The sequence below is a fragment of the Symphodus melops genome (assembly GCF_947650265.1).
Source record: "Symphodus melops genome assembly, chromosome: 11".
In the NCBI taxonomy this organism is placed as follows: Eukaryota; Metazoa; Chordata; class Actinopteri; order Labriformes; family Labridae; genus Symphodus; species Symphodus melops.
In genome coordinates, this window is record NC_136701.1 from 24,905,556 (window position 1) to 24,929,831 (window position 24,276).

The 24,276-nt window shown below is 45.6% G+C and overlaps 1 protein-coding gene and 1 long non-coding RNA gene across 2 annotated transcripts in view; both read right to left on the reverse strand.

Annotated features, from left to right (window-relative positions):
• tmem132e (transmembrane protein 132E) overlaps positions 1-24,276 on the reverse strand; it is a 335,032-nt gene that overhangs the window by 192,547 nt on the left and 118,209 nt on the right. The window lies entirely within an intron of this gene.
• Positions 12,522-16,918, reverse strand: LOC306831865. The gene is made up of 3 exons (XR_013780136.1): positions 16,276-16,918; positions 12,811-12,906; positions 12,522-12,727 (listed from the first exon to the last, which is right to left on the reverse strand). It is a non-coding gene; the product is annotated as an uncharacterized lncRNA (long non-coding RNA).

Genomic DNA, 24,276 nt, shown 5'->3' on the forward strand with positions numbered 1-24,276 from the left:
TGCTGGTCTGTTGTTATCCATTCATACAGTCTCTGCTGCTTGTGTGCCTTCAGTTGTGATTCAATAAAATGTCAGAGTGTGATTTAAGACGGCTGCTCACAGGTAAAATGACTCTTTACAGAGCGGCAGGCGTTAAACGATGTGGCGATACGCGCTCGTCCAATCCGACACGCCGCCTACAATCTACAAGGCCTGCCTGCTGGAGGATCCCGCTGATGGCGCTTTAAGGGGTACGGTGATTTGTGATACATTATATGCATGAGCACACCTCCCCCGGCTGGAGAGGAAACAAAGGGAGTCCCGTGAACAACAAACAGCAGAGACGTGTGTGTTTGTGCCAGCGAAACAACAAAGAAAAACACTGATCTGCGTGTCTCGCAAGGCACCTGACGCCCATCCAGACCTGCACAACAAACAGGAGCCACAACCAAGCAGTCAGATGTGTTGTGTTATTTTTGGCCCACGACAAAACATTATTCATCCACAGGAATGTCAACAAGGCAGGAAGCTTGGCTTGGAGCTCCAGACCAGTAGGGGGCGCCCCTGAGTGTTCACAAACTTTAAACCTCATCAGTGGCCCTAAAAGGAAACCTCGCTCCGGTCTCATGTCCGCCGAGCGTTTCTGTACGGTCCGGTCTGCTCCCTCACTTTATACTGCTTTTTTTTTTTTTTTTTTTTTTTTAACCAATCAGACACGAAGCAACGACGATGTGGGTGTAAGATAGGATCAGCAGGAGGCGATAAATACCAGGGAATATCGTACATTTGGAAAAGAGCGCCGGTGAAGAGAGCGACGATTGTCAACTCGCAGCGACCGAGCGCTTTCTAAACAGATGCTGCCTTGCACAGCGGTTCGGGTTTGAGAAGGTTGCTGTTACTCAAGCACTCGTGGTCGTTTTTTTTTTTTAAGTCAGTAATCAAAGTTTATAAAAATAACCTTTCGAGAGCAGACGCCACAAAGTGCTTCACAGCGACGAGGTTAGAAAAGAGAGACACTGAAAACAGTCTGAACAGATGGGTCTTTAATCGTTTTGATCCAAAAGCTCTCAGTGCCAGAGGAAGTAAAGTCACTTCTCACCGCACCTGCGCACGCTCTGCTTCACGGTCCAATACTTCAACCCAGTTAGACTTCACGGCCTCGGGATCCAGACCACGCCTCCAGAACCGTCCAGCACAACAATGCAGCTCGAGCAAGGCGCCGTTTGAATTGTGCCTGATGGTTTTTAAATATGTTGCACTCTAGCTTTTTATAACTGTGTCTCTCTGGAGGGGGCGTGGCCTAACAGCAGTTTGTTTTCGTTTCCTGCTGGAGCTCAAGGGCGACACCTACTGAAGTTCCTTAAATGCAATAAAAACATCGGTTACATTTTGACACATACAAAAAAGAAGACTTATAGCTTCATTAAGAAATGTACAGCGTGAGTAAAAAGAATCAGTGAAGGCTGCGTTTTCCCCGTCCATCCTAACTTCCCATGAATGTTTCTCAGGAACATATTCACTGAACAAACAATCAATAGTCAATTTTACAGGTGTGAATATAAACGGGGAGCAGCCTGTACTGAGGTAAACAGAAGCAGACACTTCTGCCTCCTCGGCTGTCAACATGTTGTTTAATTAGAGCTGTCAATCACAGGCGGCTCCGACCAACGCTTGACTTTACAGTCTCACATACGAGATATGTGGCCCCTCCCTCTATTGTCTCCCCCATGGTCTCCAGATGCTGCAGCAGCTTTTTGGTGCTCTTGAATAATGCAGCAGGGTTGAAATTCGCTCTGAAATTTTAATTGTGGTCTGGTCTGGGGGACGAGCATTAAGGAGCAGAGATGGAGCAGGGGGCGGGGAAGGGTGTAAGTGCTTTCCGATTGCCTAAAGCGTCATTAGAGAAGGGGATGTGAGGGGGGGTTATGTTGGGAGGCGAGCGGAAATAAGAAAGTCTCCACTTAATGTCCCCCCAGGAGAGCTGTATCCCAAACGCTGGGTCTACAAACCCCTCTGTGAGCGCCACCATATCGATCTGAGGACGCACGCGCCACCCGCTAACGAAAAGTTGTGCAATTACTCTTCAGTTACGACCCCCCATGACGGGTGTCTGGTGCCCCTCTGATGCCCCGCATGCTGTCATAGTTCATAAATAATGAGACAGCCAAACAGATGTGTCCAACCACGAGGCTGTGATCCGTCTCCGGTCTGACCACAGCAGCGCGGCTTACCTTTTCACTTTATAGAAACACACATTACAGCCCAGTGGTTGCAATTAAACGTGAGTTCATGAAGTGGAACCTAGGCCGGAGGTGAAACCCCCCCCCCCCCCGACACCTAGATTATAGGAGTAAAGAATAACAGAGTCTCTAAACCGAACAGCTGTAAAGAATTGTGAAATATGGCGTCATAGTTTGACTGTAATGAACTGTGTCTTAATTGTTTTTTGTTTCATTCTGCAAATCTCACATTTGTAAGCAGATTATCTGATGACACATGCTTGCAATAACGCTTCATTAACATTTGCACGATTGTGTGCACACGTCTTTAAAGTGCACCGTGCATCCCCCTCTTATATTATTAAAGCACTTTGCCCCCATGTGGAGCCCGTTTTACCTTCCTGCAGACTGTGGAGCAAACCCAACACTTAATGCTACTGTACACATGTGAATGACCTACACGTTCATTAGATTGTGTCCTTGGAGGCCCTCTCATCTGCAATGCAAACTCACCCTATTGTTGTTCTGTAAGCAGCTTATGAGAGAGAGGGAGGGGGAGCGGGCCTTCGTGCGCCTCGGCCCCTTTAACACTCACTGTACATGGTCCTCCTTCTGTTTCCATCCAAACTTACAGCTCTGATCACATGATGGTGGCTGCACATGCACATGCACTGTCACGCTCTTTATGCTTTCTGTGTTCTTTGCATTAAATATTTATCGACACCGAAGCATCGTGGAAAATCAGCATTCAAAGGATTGGGCAACACAGCCAGCAGCAAAAGTGTTGTTATTCACCGGACCGCCATGGAGTCAAATTTTTAATTTTTAGAAATATAAAGTGGACAGTGCTTTTAAAAAAAAAAAATTAAGCCTTAAACTCAACAGTTACAGCCTGTGTGTCCACTGTTTGTTTGCTCTGGCAGTGTTTCAGTCGCTTCTCATCAGTGTTTACCGTTGCTATGGTTACAGCTCCCAGCACTTCCACTCCTGCACGCCGAAGGCCCCGTGCCCACCCAGCATTTCTTCTCTTTTTTAAAAATTGTTTTCAATGTGTGGAGAGTGTTTGCAGCAGCAGGTGTCTTCTGTCTCTTTGTGGCCCCACCGAGCCCTTTCCTGCCCGGAAAACATGGGACGGGAATATTCGCTTTCACTCAAAGAAATCTCCCGAATTCTTTTTTTTTTAAAAACGCAAGAAAAAAATAAATAAAATTAGCTGTGCTCCCTTTACAACAGGAGTCAGATTAGCTGCTCTTCGGCCATTTTTGTTTATTTCCGTTATGATTTTGGATGGTAAGCTAACGTGACATTGAGGAGCATGTTGAATTAGTTAAAAACCTTTACAGCTGTTAGCAACAAAAAAAAGGGAAGAATTAATAAAAAAAAATCCCCAACACTGTTTAATTTCACAAGTACACGCAGAGAGTGTTGAAGAGAGACGTGTTGGTGAAAGACTCGGGGAAAAGGACGCTCTGAGGGAGTACAATACTCAACACAAGCAGAAGCAAGGCTGTGAACAGGGTTTTTCTTCTACATGAATTTCTATCAGCTTTAGCTCTTGAGACAGCGTCGAATGACAAAGACGCTCCCCGAACACAAGGAGAAGGGATCAAAGAGTTCATACTGTTGGGATTATGGATGGGAGAAACCTGCTTTGTTGTCAGAAGAAAGATAAGACGCACCGTTTCCTTCTGCTATGTGCTGTTAAAGTGCCCTGCAGCGGGCTCGTGCTTCTCCCTGGCATCAGATTAACGCGACATATGGAGCAAGGAAGAGCTGGGGAAGAAGGTTTCTTTGGAGACATGAAGCGCATCAACATCTGAACTTTTACATCATCCAACTTGAGGTTTAGAAATCAAGTATGTACAACTGTTAAAAAGGGCCGACACACGGGCTGCGAGAGATGATCCTGTGCACGGCTAATCCATCCATGCATAATTACAGAATATCTATCAGCTCATCCATGATTGATACTGGTATTTAGGGCTGATAATATGGAGGATCCCGTTCCTAAATGCTGGGAGCAATCAATGGCTGAGAAGATGAGAAGCAATAAGGACTTGTCTGCATGAGGAGGTTAACCACGCTGCCCTGTCTCAGGCCATAAAATCGAGATAAGGGGCCCGAGCACACAGCTCCCAGTGCCATTAGGTTTGATCATTCTGTGCACATCCTGATGCTCCTGAAACCATCGGGGCACGATTACAGCCGGCCCGGAGCCTCGTCTTTATACGTGACTGCTGTTTTCTCACAAAGTCAGTCTGTCACTTTTAGAGAAGCCGCACTTCGTTAACTCCGTTTTTAAAGCTTTGATTTGACAGGAGAAAAGAAATGAGCCGAGCTGTCTGTGTCGTACGTTAACCGAGCAGTTGCTTCTGACCTCAGGATGCTTCACGGCCAAATAACAATGATAATGTAACTTGATGAGTGAATGGAGAGGGGGATCATTTCCTTTAATTGGTACCGATATCAATATTGAGACACTTTAACGATCCCAGTCTTCTCTTCTTCTCCTCCTAATAGCGACAGCTTCTGATGATAAGCTTACAACAGCGACTTCCTGAGAGATAAATATAGAAAATATCTGAGGCCGAATGTCTCGGTTGGTCTTCGGAATAAAAAGATGGTGGTGTATAAAACCATCGTAGGAAAGAAGGATAAATAAATCTGGTCTCTGTTTACGTCCAAACCCCGTTTCACGGTTACATGGCTTATTAAACTTTTATTTTGAAGTGCTGCTCCACCTTCCTGTACTGCAGGTGCTTCCAGAGCAACAGGAAGTGTGAAGACAGAGGGGAGGTATCAAAAAAAAGTTTCGATGATTTGTGTCATCATGATCTCTGAAGAACTACAGTCAACCTGCTGACTTTGCAAAAAGCTGATTTTGTTGTTACGGTTTAAAAAGTGACCTCGCTGACTTGACTGTCTTTTAGCTGGTTGCATCTGCGGTTGTCATAGTAACAGCAGATATTGAAGACGGAGATTCTCATGATGAATCTTGCTTCGTTTCCTCCAAAAATACCAGTAATGTCTCTTGAAGTTGAACTTCAGCTGGAAGTCGTCCTCCTGACACGGGTCGCTCTTTCACCGTCGCACCAGCTAATATAAACGCCGTCTTCCGCTTACTGATTATCGGTTCCCATGGACTCTGAGGGTCTTTGCCCACCTCTGAAAACTGTGAACCCAAAGTGACTCCCCGCTCTGAACACGAGTCAGGACTGTGCAGGAGATAAGAGAGGCTCATTTGTAGAGAAATTTAAAACATTTGAAGAGTCACCTAATTATTGATAATCGATACGAGCTTCCACGCTCACAGACTTTGTATTCAGCTCCTCACCGCTGCTAATAAGAAGCTCAATGGACCTGAACCAGCACTGAGCAGGATGAAGGCGGCACGGACACGAGCTGGCTGAGGATGAGCGGGCAGCCTTGGGGTCTTTGTGAATCAGCAGAACGCAGAGAGTCCCCCGATGTCTCACATTAGCCGATCAACAGGCTCTGATTAATAATCATCTGCATAATGGCCTATTGTCAGAAGGACACAAAGTGCTAACACAGGAACTTTAAACAAGACCTGGACCGCACTGGTCCACTAACATGATAACAAGGCTGACTCAGCCGTCATCACTCAGTGGGTTCTCTCACTTTAGGCATGATTGTTTCGCTCCGTACCCGAGCTCGATTGCTCGCCCTGCTGGTCACGTTAGTAACATGTTTATACAGCAGGGGGCAGTATGCACACTGGAGGGCTGCAAATCTGCAGAAAAAAAAGGAAGAGAGAGGATGGTCGGTTAACTCCCTCTTTTTGAGCACGGTTGCGTTCTCCACTCCCGTGGTCACCTCCTCGTTGGGGGTCACACACAGGATCTCCATGGAAACGACACTACGCCTCCTATTCTTCACCTTCATGATGCAACTCGTGTTCTTTGTAAAATATCCTCAAATAAAAGCAAAAATATTAAGCACGCAGAGCAATTACAGTCAGAAATGACCGAGGGGAGCAGAAGTACCTTTCGTAACCATAGCAACAGTAAGTGCCAGGTTGTGAGATCTGCCATCACTGGACACAGGAAGGTACCCCGATACAGACCACATGTCCTAACCCCCTGTTTTAGTTCTGAACGAGTCTCGTCCATATGTTCAGCTGCTTCACACTCAGACAAAACAGAGCTCATCAAATCGTTCCTTTACAGTGAAGCTAGACATGAACCGTTGGTCCACTGACCCGGATCGTGACCTCAATTGTCATGTTTGCAGACTGCAGTTGGAACCCCCCCCCCCCCAGCTTACAGCAGCATGTGTACATTAGCGTGAAGAACGTATCAGTTTTCCCAACTCCACCGGTGAAAGCAATCCTGTTAGCTCTCACTGAAGCTCCCAGTGCTCGCAGAGTAAGGATTTCACAGCTCTTTGATTACTCTGGAAAATATCTCTGCAGAATCGATAGCGTGAATGCCCGTGTGGTGGCTGGACCCCCGTATCTATTACCAGAACATCAGACTTGGGGTAGAATCTGATGCCTGCTGTGGGCGCTGATAAAGTCTGCCAGCAGGTTTCAGTTTCCTGTCTTTTCATCAAAGTCTGCAGAGCCATATTTACTGCATCCTCCCTCAAGCCATAACGACCAGCAGTCCAAAACTACTGCCGCAACACACACATTAATTGTGTTTACCTGAGGCACAGTCACAGATAAAACTCTGAGCGGTCTGATTTGTAAAAAGGGATTTTTTTTTTTTTTAGAGGTTCAAAGAAAGGAGCACAAACAATTCCCAGAAAAGATTTTAAAATCAGGACCTGCAGCCTCTGTGGTTCGGGCTCCATGTCAGAAAGATGGATGAGAATAAGCCTCAGTAATAGACTGGCATCCTGCCTCAGGGGACGGACCCGTAAAGCCCAGCTGCCTCACACCGCAGAAACAGGAGATGAGCTGCTGGTTTCTGAGCCAGTGGCTCCAGCACGGCTTACACCACCCCGCCATCATTAAGATATCACATTCACAGGCGCCCACTCTTACTGTTTGGTCAGTTGTTGACTTGAGGCGTATTCTGAGAGTTTCATATCGAGTTTCCTCTCAAGGTTTCTAACAAAGTTAAAGATGAGGTGGGTTTTACTGCGCGTTAAATTAGCCTAAAAACGCTGATCCAAGAATAGCACGGGGAAATGAAATGCTGCTCTTGAACTGTTTGGACTGCAAACACAGAAAAAAAGGTCTCTGTGGAAAGATTACAAGCTGCAGCTTCTGAATGTGAAACATGGAAGAGATTGAGTGAGCGGTCTTTTTGTTTGTTTTGGCGAACAGTGATGTGGGGTGATAGGAAGTTCGTGGTGACAGAGAGATGTTTGATGATTTGAGCCAGATTAGTCAGTGTTTTCACAGAAGAGACACCAATGAGACGGACGGTCCAGAGATGCACCTCCAGGTCACTCCGGGCTTCTGGTAAGTTCCCTTTTTCCATCAAGACTCGGTCGCTTTGTAAAAAGAGTTTCACACTTTGTAATTTGGTTTTAGCACTTCCCAGTATGATCCTTCTAAAAGTCATTAAAACTCATTTAGTGCTGTTGAGATAAAGCGGGCCGTTTGTCACAGAGGGAAATCTTTGCAGTGTTAAAAACGCTCTTACTGCTTCGGGAACACGAGTTATTGATTTAAGAGGCAGGACCGAATTTTTTTTTTTAAAATTTGGGAGAGAATGAAGGAAAATCACAACAACTTAAGATGCTACTAGCTTAGCCACACGCTGAGCAGAACATTTTCCACCTTCAGGGTTTGTTCCTGTTTGTTAGTTTACTGACGTCAGTTTGGTGTGCAGTGCACAAATGCTCGGTACGTCTCAGATCCTCTTAAAGCTGCAGTACCAGATTTCTACTGGCTGTATCTCTTCTCTACAGTCAGCTTGTTCCCTGTCAGTTCATGCTGTCAGCCGTCTGCTAAATTCTCTCCATCACTGGGTGAGTGAATGAGACCAGCACCACAAACAGAAACAACAACAACAAACCACTTCCCCCCGGCGACAGAGATGACGAATGGGTCTCCTTTAAAGTCATCACAGGACAGTTGACCTGGATGTTTTTTCCAAACAGCGCTGCATGTATTCTTCAGGAGCCACGTTCAGGTCAGTCAGCTCTTGCTCACTCTTATATCGAGCCGTGCACGTTAACGCATGCTAAGTCAGGCTCAGCTACTATACGCGTGATGGCGTCAAGAGTGAAAACACGTCCTTAAACCCAGAACACGACGCGTCAGTCTGCCACCTCTTCGGAGAACGTCTCGTTCAAGAGCTCGATGATTTTTAGCCTGAGTCATGTCGATTATTGTTTCCCATTGTAACAAAACGTCTCTTTGTCCTTGGTGATGCGAAGCTGCAAACCAGCGCTGTCACGTAACGGGCCTTTTCAGTCTGGAGTTGAAGACGACGTCTTGCCTTGTATGTAAAAAAAACATTTTTAAGTATTGATTCAAACCTTCAAAAATGTGCTCCAAAGGTGAGACTACAGGACGGTGTGTCTGTGTGGTAGTTTGTAAATTGAAGCCGTCTCAAGACCACCATTTGAAGGTCTGGCACACGAGATGAGGATTCTTCTGTGACGTTTATGGTCTTGGTCTTGGTCTTGGTCTGGACTCAGTTTTGATCCCTGGGTCTCGGAGCACTCTGAGTGTTGCTCTTGGTTAGTGTGGTCTACGCTGAGTTGAAGATGTGGACTGTGTTTGCGATGAATCGTTTTGACTCCACGTCTCATTCAGAAGTCAAGATGGACGAAAGCGTGTCGTGTTTTATCGTTTTCATTTGTTTTTATTTTAAACCGGGTGAGAATTTACAGAACGACAATCACGCTGTTATAAATCCAGTAAAATATCAGGTGATATTTTCAATAACTCGCCAACAGGTGAGAGGGCCCCCTGCTGGCCATAAGAGAAAATCACAGCTACCAACACCAGTATGGAAGATGCTGCTCATCCTAGGAAAAGCTGATTGAAGAAGCAGGAGAATACACAGTGAACCTTTAAATGAGACATGACTGTTTCACTGTGACACTGACAACAAGACGCCTGTCTCCTCCTCTGCACTAATGATGAGTGCTGTATCTGATTATCTTGAATATTAAAATCAACAATCAGGAACCTTAGGACTGCACGGCGTTATCTATGAGGAACACGTTTCCAACAAATGTGCACGCAGCAGAGCACGACGGTTCTCCCCCCCCCCCCCGCCCTAAAAAATGGACCCGATCGTGTTTTCTGTCAGGATCAAATTAAAAAGTGTAAATATTGTGTACTTGGGAGATTTGAACTGGAAATGGCTGATACTATCAAAGAGTTGAGGAGAAGGCACAATGACACTAATTAAAGATGTCTTCCAGCCTGCCGGTGAACCCTGCGTCCTCTCCTCATCACCAAATCCTGCAAGTCATGTTTCCAAACTGGTGCAAATATGTTGACTGTTATTGCCACATTCTGTCGACGCAACTCGGCTTTATTGATATGCAAAGGAGAACTTTTCTTATCTCAACTTTCCACTGATAATTCATCGCCCAGAGTATTTTCAGTTGCATAGCAACCTGCAATTATTCATGCTGTCTGGAGAGCACACACGAGCTGTGCAGAGTGCACCACTCCCTCCCTTTAAAGCACCAGTTCACATGATAAAACCCTTCAATTAACCGTGTCAAGGACACATTCACAGCAGCATGTCAAAGGAATGCAAACAAATGTAGCGGCTAAATTCGTTAAGAGTCTGAGCTTATATATAAAGTACTCAAATGTCTGACACTTTACAAAGAGCTGACAGCACAACATCAGAAAGCAGGAGGGGGTGGAGGGTGAGAAAACGGCTGCAGCGTTGCCCACAAGGGAAGTAAATTAAGCATTCTGTGGGGCGGTGTGAAGCATCCTGGGATTGGCAGGGAAACAGCAAACTGAGCTGGATAGTGCCATTTCAGGGTCATCAAAGCTGTGCTGTTTGGGATGGTTTATTACACCTGCTGCTAATAAATCTCCAACAACAGGGACCACATGGCAAACCTTGGGACTGACTTGGCTGGCTGTACATCAGGAGGTTCTGCTGCTTTGCTGCGTGGGCTAAAGAAACACGAGTGTGGAGGAAAATAACAAGAAAGCAGCAAAAGGGCAGAGCTTGAATATGACGGGCTGACACAGTTCATAACCCACCTGATGGGTGCAGAACAGCAGCCAGTGCCTTCAGGCTGTTAGTCATCAAACCACAGGCTTAATCAAATATATCAAACTTTTCATTCCTGCCTCACACTTTGTTACAGTCGGACCGTCACGGATAACAAATCCATCCTCCCGCCTGCCTCTGTGAGCTTCCTGATTCCTCGCTCCGACACGTTGTCAATCAGAACTGCAGACGCCTTTTTGGTACACTCTGATGCATATTGATCTCAACCTTTACAAGAGAGCCAGGATGAGATGGATATTCTGACTGCCATTCAATGAGGAAGGAAAAATCATAATGCGAGCTGAATCAGCAGGCTTCGGAGCGTGCAAGAAAAAGAGTGCGTATACGGTGAGATGGCTATTTGAGTCTATGAACAGATATCTGCATAAAAGAGCAGCTGAAGAGGAAGATCAAACATTTCAACCTGAACTAAAGTCAGCTCAACACTGTGTCGTGAACGCTGCTGTTCCTCGAATGCATCCGAAATGATCCATCTGATATCTATTCAACCTCCAAGTGTCATGGAATTTCTGTAATTCCTCAGCTTTATCTCGACACCGAGGACAGCGGGGAGGATCATCGGACCCCGCCCTGATATCTGCAAGGATGTCTGAGAGAGTTGCTGCTCGCTCCAGGGTTCCTGACGTCATAGATCAGTCGAGGTGGGTCAATGTGACCCAAAGGAATGCATGTCTCCTGCATACGTTCATCAACGTGAGCCGTCTGAGGAGTCTGATTGTGTGGAGTCAATTCTTCATCATTTCCTCGACAAGAAGCAGACTTCTTCAAATCTGCATCATAGTTTTTTATTTTTTTTATTTCAGCAAACTCAAGGCCCGTTGATTGTTTTCCCCGTCTCACTTCAGAGTGAAGCCCTCGTGTAACTATCGTCTGCTTCATCTGCAGCTTCAACCGAATCCAGCTGTCCTTGGATCAGTCTGCGTTCTAACCACGACCTGGATGGTCTGGATGAGAACCTACACAGACATCTTTTTTTTTTTTTCACGCTGGAAAGAAGCCACAGGTTGGATTCAAACCCGGGACGCCCACTTCCAGGGCGTGCTGAACTAACCACTCGACCACCAGCGCCTCTGATTAAATACCTTTTTGAGTTATGAAATAAATGCACCTTCTTATATAAATGCAATCTCAGAAGAACTCAGGAGGCAGATTTTTAATTAAAAGAACTTTCCTGAGGACTCTGAATCATTGTGTCAGCAAAGCCTGATTGGCTGACAGCCTCCTCGGCTTCTTCTCTGCTAACGTGCTGCTGGATAGCAAATGTAGCATCACATGATAACGCCGTTATCACATCCTGTGTTTGATGACCCTGCCTGCACCTGGGTTAATAAGCCAACATGCTGTTTCTTTACAGACGATAAACCTACATACATTCAGCAGCTCCTTTTCTTGGGACAGCAGCAGCTCATCTTTATTTCACGTGGAGCTGTTCAGTCATTTGTCAGGCACAGAGAGGACTACGGAGAGTTGGCACCGCCGCAGATTCAGATCCTTTTTTTTTTTTGGTTTGCTTCCCAAGTTATTTCATAGAGATTTAAAAGAGCCAGGTAGTTGAATAATCAGAACACACACTGAGACAGAAAGTGCGTGGAGACGTGCAGTCTATCCAGCATGGCTGCGATTTACTGGAAGAAAAAAAAAAAAAAAAAAGGAAGACAAATTTCTGCTCTTCTTAAAAAAAAGATGAAATTCATGAATAACTTTGAATACTTTGAAAACACAAAACTCTGCACGCATGCAACTTTTAATGCTGTAGTCGAAGTCTACAGGGTCGAGTATCTGCATTCAGGATGTGTCTCCTGAACCTGAAGCTCTCTGTATCATCTCTTCTGAGGACACGGGCAGAGACCTGGATTATCAATGTGCAGAACAACACTGATGTCATGAAGACTGCAGCAGGCTGATAAAACAAAGCAACACATATAAACCCTGATGCTCGTCCTGAATGAGTGAATATTACAGTGATGCAACAGGAAGCTAGAAGGGCTGCAATCAAACGTCTTCTTCTTGAGAGCCTTCCAATCGAAATATCTTCAAGACAACTTTTTTATTAAATCTACATCAAGCACACGCTGAAATGTTAAATAATAATGAGTAGAACCACGAAGAGAGAAGAAGAAGAGGCTGTAACATCAGATGTTCTGACCTCGGCTGGAAAAAGAATCTACTTTTGGACATCGCTGTGGCCATCGTCCAATGAAAATCAAGGAGAGGTGGGACTTCTGATATCAGCTTAGTCAACAGCAGTGGTGGAGGAGGACTCGTTTCCAGGATCTGCACACGACTCGTTCACATCGTTTTCTCTCACCAAACCCAAACGCTGCCAGTTTATTTCTGCACATAGAGTATGGAAGGATTTATTCCCATCTTCCACACCTGCCTTTTTAAAATATGCAGTGTGTTTCAATGCTGATGACCTGTCATGTACGTCACAGGGTCGGCGGAGGCTGTGGTGATGGGGCCCGATGTGAAGTCTTTTCATGGGGTCCAGAAGTCCTGTCAACACCCCGGGTCTACAACCAACAGCAGACACAAATAAAGAAGATCCCCTCCAGCAAATAGCTGCTGACAAAGATTCACAGCGATCAAATGTTTAACCCAAGGCACTGCTGCTCAGGCTGCCTACTGATGGACATTGACATATCAGTAATTACAACTGCTGACTGCTGGTTATTTGTTTCCATTCTGCCGCTCTGCACTTCACTTTTCCGCGGCTCTGCAGGATGAGAATTCATTTCACTGTTTTAACAGAGTGTAATGAGGCATTTTTGATGTCTTTCAAACTGAATAAACAAAGAATCATTATTGGGTCAGGCAAATCTCTTATCGAGATGCCTCCATTTCCCTCATGCTGAGTCTTTCAGAACAAACTTATCCCAAATTCAACAAACACAATAGCAAAACCTTTAATTGTCCCTTTGGGCTAAATGTGTCTTAGCTCCACTCGTGCAAACAGCTGCCTTTACAGCCGAATCAATCAGGAGAGAAATGGCTTCATCTTCCTCCAACAGCAGGAGGTTGAGGTGCGTCGTCCATCGTATTATTCAGTCTTTGATTTAACAATAAGATCGACCGAATGAACAAGCCATGCCAAAGGTTAAGACTCAAATGTAGTTTAAAATGTCTAAATTAATTAAAAATTGCCTTTTTTTGTCGAGTACCTAAAATTACCTCAAATAACTCGAACAATTATCAAGGCGAGAGACACCTTTCATTGTTATAGTTGTAACAGTGAGTGTCTTGTTTCAGCATCCGCCATGACAGACACAAAATTGATCGTTGCCAAGGAAACAGCGCTGCATAAGTTAGCGTTAGCTGCTACTGAAAGCTGTGTGTGCTGCTGTGATAAAAAAGTCATGTAAGTGATACTTTCAGCGCGTCTGTGAACGTATTCTCTTCCTCAGGTCGTATTTTTTATTTTTTATTTCATTTTTTATATTACAGGGACAACGCATATTAATAAACATCTCCATAAACATACCAGAGTTAGCCAAATTGCTAGTTTGCATCTGTTGTCCATACACGCTACAAACAGAAATAACGTGTCTGTGTGTAAACACATGAGCCATGTAGGCCAAACAAGAAGCAGCATTTAGTGAAGTCTGTTCATGTTCAGTCAACACGGAGCAGCAGAGAGAATCACTCCCATGATTCCCCACCAGCCTCGACATTCACTTGTGTTGTTGTTTTGATTGAGGGCCCCCTGGTGGTGGATTTTACATACTGTGCATTTAAAAAGCAAAGAGAGTCTGGCGCCTGGAGTAGTGCTTTAGAGAAACAAAGAGTTTATTAAAGGGTGTCTGTTTATAGGAATTAATTTGCAACCAGCTGAATGCACAATTAAGAAATCCCCCAGTGCACCGTGTTATGAATATAAGCCATTGTTTGCTTAACGTATAATCAAACCTAAAGTGCATTAACCACAAAGTGTCGTCTACAGGCTGGCATACTGATGAGGTTATTTGCAGTTGCTAGGTGAAGTCCAGTCACCTGTAATAAGACTGGAGATTGGTGCCTTGGCGTCTGCACTGTGAAAGTGAAATTTGAATAAATAATAAATGGTGGACGACCATTAGAGCTGGTCTGCTTAAACCCATAAAACATATTCAGGTTTACTCAACAGATTACTTTAATTTGCTCAACTGAACATCAGTCAAGTAATCCCCTAATGCTCTGTGAAATATTCCATACATTTCACCCTACTTAGTATAATGACCTCCTGGTGGATTCAGACACTCCCCCTCTTCAGCTGCACTCGCTCACGCTAACTCTCGTCTTGCCGCTTTCGAGATGTGCTTCCCCAAAGCCGGCTGCAGGGTTCAACCAGGAGGATCCTTGAGAGAATCTCAGAGACAGTCAGGAAATGAGGAAGAGTGGAAGGGTTTAACCACACTGCCACTCCCCAGGACTCGATGTAATGAGACTTCTCATGACGATTTTTTGCTCATTAGTCTCTGTTTGCTCAGCGACAGATTCTAGCACACTGGATTCCTCCTTTGGCCTCCCTGCTGCGGATCCATTTAGTGGTAATGATGTCCACATGGGAGTTTTGCCCTGCTCCCTGAGGTCAGGGGATTGTCATTTTCACTTACGAAGGGGCATCGTGAAGCTCTTGGAGATTTCATGCCGAACAAATTGACAAGAGAATTACGCTCTTCACCTTGACTGCATCACCTCACCTGCAGCACACACACTTAAACCTGCTCTGATTTACTACTAAAAAAGACTTGCAGGGATTTTCCTCTTTATATTGGGTCAACTCATGGCTGTTTAAATAAGATCACCATGGGAAATGTAATGTTCCACCCTGCATGTTGTTGAACATGCGTCACACACAGGATGAAATGCACACACATGCACTAATAAAGAGAGGGGGCTGCACACAGGGAGCACTCCTGAGCTGGTGTGTGTGTGTGTGTGTGTGTGGGGGGGGTTTAGTGCTTTGCTCAAGGGTACCTCATCAGTGCTCAGGAGGTGAACTTGAACCTCTCCAGCTACCGCACCAATTTGAGCGACTGCCGCCCAGTTTGTGATATTTCAAAGAAAGTTAGCATCAAGGTTTGTTTCACGATGCTAAAATGAGAAATTCTGGCTTCGTGTGACTTCGCTCAGCCGTCACAGCCACACCAAGAAGAATAACGAGGTGTTACTAACAGGTCAGCCAACCTTCTCGGCTTGGATATATAGAAATAGCTGTTGAACTTGACAACTTGAAATAATGAAACGCAGAAACAGTCTGAAAACTCCGACTACATCAGATGGCAAAAGTTCACTGAAAAAGTTTATGTTTAAGTCGACATGTCGTGCGAGGTATCATAGCGTGAAAGAGTGTTTGGATTCCCTTCATGTCTTCAGACCGCATCAGAAGAAGTGCATGCTAATGTAGCCTAGCTTCCTGCCGATTTTTCTCAATCGATGGACTGAGCCGCATCACATCTCCCGTGGTTCACTTATCATCGACATCAACCTCGAAAAATCCCTCATCAAAAATAGCGACCTGTCCCTTTAAGGATCCTGGTCAAACTTCAGCCTCGTCTTTTCTGACTCATCCGCTCCGGCGTACGCATCCCGATGCTTCTCCTCCAACGTCTGATGGAAAGATGTAATAAAATATTACTCCAGCTCTGAGTGTTTGCTTCGGCAGTCAACACGGCTATACAGAGATCTGAAGAGGACGAGCTTTTATAGTTGCTGTATTACTCACAAGCTCTTTGCAAACACCACACTGCAGTGTTTGCAGCCTGAGTGTGTTTTGGCCTGTGCTCATTGCTGTCATGTAATGATTTCTTAAGTAATGACAACCTCTCTCTCTCTCTCGCCCAGCTGAAGTGGCGCTCGACACCCACCAGATGTTTCATTCCAGCAAACATGCATCTACCTACCACTCGAGCAGAGTGCGATGAAGAGACCCGATCCACCTGTCCCTCCTCTTCAGCTAACTTTCAGCTCACTGTTCACACTCGACCTTTCGGTTCGCGGCAGAGTGTTGTGTTTTGGTTCGAGCCGCGTGAATCACTCAGCATCCACGTTCCATCAGATTCACTCCGTTGCCATGCCAACTGTCTTGACGTGTGTCATGCATACTGTGCAGTAGTTAAAATGTGCAGATATTCTAATTTAAAGCAAGCGAGCGTAATGTCAAATTGTGTTTTCAATCCAGCATATAACCCCAATCATTAACCCTTTCACGGAGCTGGAAGTACGCCACGAGATGTTTTCTGCACCGCTCACATGATGGCGGCCCCGCGCTCTGGACGCCAGCATACGCTAAGCTGTGAACTCGCAGCGGTTACACTCTAACGCTGATTATTCATGTCATTTTTCATTCATATTTTATGCAAATTAATTCATCATCTAATGTATCCTGGAGTTTCCTCGACCGTTGAGCAGCTGGCGAGGGTGAACCCGAGCGACGGAGCAACTTCCCCTTGAGGAATATCATGAGCATTGTTTTAGTGTAAGGGTGCAGCGTCCCGTGAAGAGCACTCTTACACCACAACAGACTCAAAGTATGAAGGTTAATTATCCAAAGTATTGCTTGATTTTTAGAGTTTTAAGATTTCTATTTGGGGGCTTTTACCTTTATTTTAGTCCGGGGGGGCGTGTCCTGACTTTCCTGAACAGGTTGACCCATCCGGGGCTCTGACTTATGCAGGGGTCAGCCTGAAGCTTCATGTGCTGAGTGAGACTTTATAACATATAATAATGGAAACATTCGCTTAATTTTGTAATGACACAAATGTTCACAGTCACAATTTACAGTACTCAAGAAAAAACATCATTTAGAGTGAGCAGGTGAACTGAGTCAATTCAAAGAAACGCAACTCATGATTCAGGTGTGTCTCTGATTTCTAAAGATGTTTGAAAGTGACGTCGCACAGATGATAGACTGAGCTTCTGATGAATTAAAGCGTCTTAATGTTGGAGGAAACATCCGGCTAAAATGAAAGCAGTCGAGACAGAAACGTCCTGACATTTTCTCTTAATGGATAAAGTTATAAAACTAATATTGTACTTCTCCGTAGATCTTTTTAATTATTATTACAGTCTCAGGTAAATGTCAACGTCCTTCAAACTCTACTTTCAGTTTGAAACGTTTGAAACATCAAACTTAAATAACCTGTTTGACGTCTGGAAGGTTTGTTTTCTCCCAAGTAGGACGAAACCATAAACTCCGGTTTGGACTGAGCCCTACGTCAAACCTAAACTGCAAACATTTCCACAAAGTAAAAACAGTATTAAAATCTTTTTTAAAAATCTGCAAAACAAACTGACCCCTGTGTGACGACCCCTCCACACCAGTTGGTGTTCCTGTGCTGCTGGTTGTATTCTGTTGCAGGTTCCAGGAGGCGGGCTCGTAATCAGTGGATGTGCTGCACCTGGGACCAGAGTAGTCTTCCTCCATAAAAGCGATTGAGGAAAGATGGCGCTCTCTCTCTCTCTCTCTCTCTCTCTCTGAAGACCGCACAAAGGGACCGTGGGAACGTGGTGGCGCAGATGTGTGGCTGTATGGCTGGATGACACGAGTTTGGCTGGATGTGAATAAACGTGATTGCGTTCTGAGCAGAAATCGTGTCCGGGTTCATGTTTCTTGTTGCGGCCGAGAGCCGGGTTGTAACAGATGGGGGCTCACCGTACGAGGGCCGCTTGCGCTGTTGCATGACGCTATCGCACTATCTGAACCTCCTCCTAGCCTTCTTGAGTACGTAAACGGTTTCAGGCATCGTTTGTACTCAGCTGGGGAGATGGCTAAGGAAAAGCTGTTGTCTGCCCAGGGTAAAATGAAGTCCCTTTACGACCGTAAAGCCGAACAGCGACTGTTTAGTCCTGGGGATCAGGTCCTTGCCTTGTTGCCGATTTCTCATTCACCGTTTCTGGCCAAATTTACTGGACCCTTCACAGTGCTGCGTCAGGTGTCTGACCAAAATTATCTCCTTTCCACACCAAAGCGTAGGAAATCAACTCAACTCTGCCATGTCAATCTGCTAAAATCTTACTATGCTAGGGAGTTCAAACCTGTTTCAGCAGCGGCAACAGTGGGGAGTTCATTATCAGCAGGGGAGGATGATGGGGTCACCGCACCGGATGAAAGTTTGTTGCGTGGTAGACTGAAAAATTCTGAAACCTTGTGTAATCTTGAGTCCTTGTTGGGTCATCTCTCTGCAGAAAGATGTGCTGAGTTGTCTGCTCTTATTCACAGTTATCCTGGGTTGTTTGGTGATACACCGAGTCAAACACATCTCATTGAGCACGACATAGATGTAGGTGATGCACAGCCCATTCGACAGCGTTTCTACCGGGTGTCTGAGGAGAAGAAAAAGGTAATGGATGCAGAAATAAGCTACATGCTTGAGAATGGAATAGCAGAACCTTCATTTTCGAGTTGGGCATCCCCTTGTTTACTGGTGGAGAAGTCTGATAAGAGTCCGAGGTTTTGTACGGACTATCGCAAGGTAAACAGGGTTACCAAACCCGATGCTTATCCGCTACCCCGGATAGAAGATTGTATTGATCAGGTTGGTTCTGCATGCTTTGTCAGTAAGTTTGACCTACTGAAGGGTTATTGGCAGGTCCCTTTGTCTCAAAGAGCTAAGGAGTTTTCTGCTTTTATTACACCCTCCGGGTTGTATTCGTACACGGTAATGAGTTTTGGACTCCGAAATGCACCATCGACTTTCCAGCGCCTCATGAACATGGTGTTGTCAGGGCTGGAAGGGTGTGCTGTGTACCTAGACGATGTTGTAATTTATAGTCATAATTGGGAGGAACACATCGGGCGTATTAAGGAACTGTTTAATCGTCTGAGGGATGCACGACTGACCGTGAACCTGGCGAAATGTGAGTTTGCTAAAGCCACGGTCACTTATCTTGGCAAAGTCGTGGGACAGGGGAATGTGTGTGCAGTTCAGGACAAAGTTGTCGCCATTGAGAAGTATCCTGTTCCCACCACGAAGAAAGAGCTTCAGCGTTTTCTCGGTTTAGTTGGGTATTATCGCAGTTTTTGCAAAAATTTCTCCACTGTGGTATCTCCTTTGACTGATCTTTTGAAGGGAAAAGTTCGGTTTGTTTGGTCCTCCTTGTGTCAACAAGCTTTTGACAATGTCAAGTCTGTTCTGTGTTCACCGCCTGTTCTCGCAGCTCCTCGCATGGATCGGCCTTTTAAACTGCACGTGGATGCAAGTGATGTGGGTACCGGAGCCGTCTTGTTTCAAACAGATGGTGATGATGTTGATCGTCCCGTGAGTTTTTACTCAAAAAAGTTTAATTCATTTCAGTTAAACTATTCTGTGATTGAGAAAGAAACTCTCGCACTCATCTGGGCTCTACAGCATTTTGATGTTTATGTCGGCTCTAGCGTTCCTCTGGTTGTGTACACTGATCATAACCCCATAACCTTTTTACATTCTATACATTGCCCAAATCGCAGGCTGATGCGGTGGATGTTGTATTTGCAGTCCTATTGTCTAGACATTCGTCACATCAAAGGCTCTGATAATGTTGTGGCCGATGCTTTGTCTAGAGCCCCTATCTCTTAAGTACTGTTTAACGCTCTGGTCTTCTATGTCTCTGTTCTGCCTTCTTAAATGCTCTTTCAGGCGCTCGAGTTGCTGAATGGGAGGTATGGAGGCGGGTTTAGCTAGCTGGAGAACACTACTTCCCAAAGGGTCAGTATGTTTGTAAATACAAGTTGTATAAATGTTGTTAAAAAAAAAAAAAAAATCAATATTGAGAATGTATAGCTGATTCACTGTGGGTCCGTTTAGCTACCGGTGTTCCTATTGGAACTCCGTTCTTATGGGGGGGGGTGTGACGACCCCTCCACACCAGTTGGTGTTCCTGTGCTGCTGGTTGTATTCTGTTGCAGGTTCCAGGAGGCGGGCTCGTAATCAGTGGATGTGCTGCACCTGGGACCAGAGTAGTCTTCCTCCATAAAAGCGATTGAGGAAAGATGGCGCTCTCTCTCTCTCTCTCTCTCTCTCTCTGAAGACCGCACAAAGGGACCGTGGGAACGTGGTGGCGCAGATGTGTGGCTGTATGGCTGGATGACACGAGTTTGGCTGGATGTGAATAAACGTGATTGCGTTCTGAGCAGAAATCGTGTCCGGGTTCATGTTTCTTGTTGCGGCCGAGAGCCGGGTTGTAACACCTGATTGAAGTCTTCCGGTTCAGGTCTTCATTATATTCATGAGATCTAAAAGGCGCGGCATGCGGAGTGAGCGATCGAGGAGGGTCGATTCAGGCGAAGCAGTTCGTCTTTAATGTAATACAAATCTGTCGTGTCCTTGTAGACAGCAGCTGAGAGGTCGTCCTGTTTTTTCATCAGTGCACTCGGATGCAGCCGAGTGCTGGAGTGCATTTATGCAGCTTTAACTAAGCCAACTAAATCCACGTACAAAGCGGGACGCCCGTTGTTTCTGAAGGGGAGACTACAGGCCGGCCTGCTGGTGTAGCCCTGCACGCTGGAGAGACACATCTGCATGCATTAGGTTGATGCTGCTCGCGATCAATAGTGGAGGAGCTTCAAAGAGGACGGCGATGTGCCAGAGGGCTCGGCGGAGGAGACGTGCTCAGCTGAGAGGCGTCAGAGTGCGTGGATCCAGACTTCTACTGTGCTGCGTGTTTTACATTAGACAGCGAGCAAACACGGTCATACACAGCACCTCTGCTCGGGACGAAAAAAGAGCGGGGGGGGGTGAGGAAAGGAGCAACAGAGGGAGAGAGCAGACTGTCTAAATGTCACAAATATGTTTGCAATCTTTCAGGACAGAAAAGTCGTCGACCTCTTTTTGCGATTTAAACAGAGTGCAAGAGTCATCCGGCAATTACATAAAAAGAAAGCACACACTATAGAATACACAATATAGAATTCTTGTGTGGTGTAACACTACACTCAGAGGATTGTCATTAAACAGCTCAAAGTGCCGTGTAGCCGTCGGGGTTAAAATCCCTGACAATCACAGCCAGCCTCCAACAGGGTTCAAGTTCTCCACCACACTTTGGACCTCAGGTAGCTCAGGATCCAGCTCCGGGCACGAGCGGGATCACCAGTAAAAATGTTGGGTGCTCGGGTCCGGCTCACCGTGCGGTTCATCTCAAGTTCAGGTTTATTCTAAAAGGGATGGATGAGGTTGAGCTCAGAGTTCTGCACACACCAGTTATGGTGACTTACTGGGGAAACATTTCGGTCGGGGATCAGAGGACATGCACAGCAGGGTTTCAGGTTCGGGAGAGCTGCCTCTGGATCAGCTGCTTCAAACCTGATTAATCTACCTTCATCTGCAGCTGTTTGAACTTTCTCAACCACCTGGCAGGGTGCAAGATGGCAGCACACACACATCTAAACAACGACTTCCTCCTTGTTATCAAAGGGGGCGCTCACTGTCTTAGAGTCACATCGGACAAAAAGAGGAGAAGGCTGTTCACAAACGTTCGACCGGATGGCGTTCATGAAGGATTTTATTGACAACAATCCAACAAGTTGGATCAGTTCCGCTCGGGATGGACACGCACTCTCTTTAAATAACTGATTGGTCTTTAACGTCACAACTTCTTACTTCGCGACAGAACAAACAAATCTGGTGAAAACACAAAGACGTGTTTTATTTCTGGCAGAGCAGCAGGAAGACGTCTGTGAATAACTCTGATTAGAACAAGAGATGAGACGAGGAAAGTGCACTGCAGGAAAAAAAAGGAAACATCTCTCCGAGTGCTCCTGTCTCCCGCAGAGGTATATTTCCACGTGCTGGATCTTTTTCATATTACAGCACGCGATAAGAATACAGTACTCGTCACTAATTGGACAGGATGGTGGCGGCTGCGTTGAGAGAAGTGAACAAAAATCACGAGAGGAAACATGACAGAGAAGGAGAATTAGTTTGTCACCAATGTTGGGCAGCAGATCTGAAAAGGCTTCGGGGGGGGGGGAAGCATGTGCACACTTCACAACTAATTGAAGCAACAGCTGCCAAATGTGGACAGATCTGCTTTGTAGCACGCTAAATAAAAAGCCTCCAAGATTACAAAGCAATCAGATACTGATTGGAAATCCTCCAGGGCACGGCGGAATAAGCAGCCATTTCAGCTCAGGGCTGGCATGATTGCAGCTATTGAGGAGAAGTTTAAAAAAATATATATATAAAAAAATAAAAAAAATTCACACTTAGCACAAGTCAGACAGCTCTCCCTTTTGTCTGGTTCTGTTTATGAACTCTTATTTAAAACACAGTCAACACCTGAGTGCTCCAACACAAGCCTGCAATTACAATTACAGGAGTCCCAGAAGGAGCTGGTGCTCAGAGGAATTCAGGAGTGGTTCATGGGTGTTAGCGACACCAGGCTCACATTGTTGATGAAATAACGGAGTGTGTGAGCTAATAATGCTAATTTGCACCCCCGACGTGTAAACCTCTTGCATGAAGTGCCTTCTTCTCATCATCGCTCACAAAACATTGCACAACACTTCTCGTAGGCTGCAAGGCGCCATGTGTGCAAACATCATCATAAATACTACAATGTGCTGATGAAACCAGGTAACGCTGGACCTGAGCTGCGACAGGAGCCGAGGAGTCGTGCAGGAATGTGGCTGCTGTGTGATTGACCTCTGTGTTTAATCTGCAGGAAGTACGGATCCTGAGTTCTCTGCGTGGCACTTTATGAAACTTCGAGGCTCTGTTGTTTTTTAGCACTTTGTTATACACTCTGCTGAAAGCTAAGCTCTGCAGCAGCTTAATCAGGAACACTCCTAATCCTGCTACAATACTTGACAAACTGCCCTGCCAAACATCAAGTATGGTGACACATCGCTTCCATTTATATCTCCCCGCTAACATGACCCAGCACTGACGGCAGTCTGAACCACGCTACCATCACCCGGGCGGAAGAATGACGAAACTATGAGAATCTGCAATTCCTTTAGTGGCCACTAGAGGCCAGTTCAAGTGTCTAGTTTCTAAGACTGGGACGAATCAGGATTCATGGGTGCTGAGTCATTCTCACATCCGTCATTCAGTCTTTGATCTCGACCACTCCTTTACACTTTCTCTGTGATGGTTATCTGACCAGGATCTGTTTTCTTCTTCACCCCTTCATGTGGAGCACAGGATTGGTTGCCACGGAGCGGCAACCTTCAGCAGCTCGCTGAGCAGTTTATGCAGTTCACCCGCCGCTCACTCTCCAATACAAAGATGTGGAGGTCACTGACTTTGTCCCTGCTTTGTTTAATCAGATGAATAAAATCATCTATTTTTGATACAAATACAATGCTAAACTAGCTTACTTACAAGCTAACCACGTAGCACAGTGAGCTTTGACAAACCCATAACTCCTCTCCGGCTCACACTTTGATTATTGTTACTGCTGGCTGCAGAAAACCAACATGGCTGCAACTAAAGGGCCAATCAGGAGGCCTCAACGCTGCAGTGAACGGTCCAGTGATGACAGTGTGTTGCTGGTGCTCAGGTACTGTAAAGGGTTATTCAATCACAGCTCCTGCAAATTCACAATCTGCTGCACTCCTCTGTCACATATTGAGTCTGACATATGACTTCACCCACCAGACTTCCCGTCGTTTCCTTGCAGTACTTAATTCTTTGTGATCACTGGTGAAGAGAGCTTTTGTCATCTGTGCTGAAGAGCCTGTGGAGTCGTCTTACTGCGCTCCTGAAGGCAGGAATTACACTGCCAAGAAGCTTCTTTCTTTCATGAAACAACGCAGGCGGGTGGGTAGAGAGCTGCCGAGCTCGTGGTCGGTGATGGAGACAGTAATTGGTGATACGCCTCGCTAGCCTCATAGCAAAGGTGTAACGATGGGTGATGGAGTGACACATGGTGGCGATGAAGAGTAGAGGGACCAATTTATAACATGTGAGCAGCTCTGAGGAAAG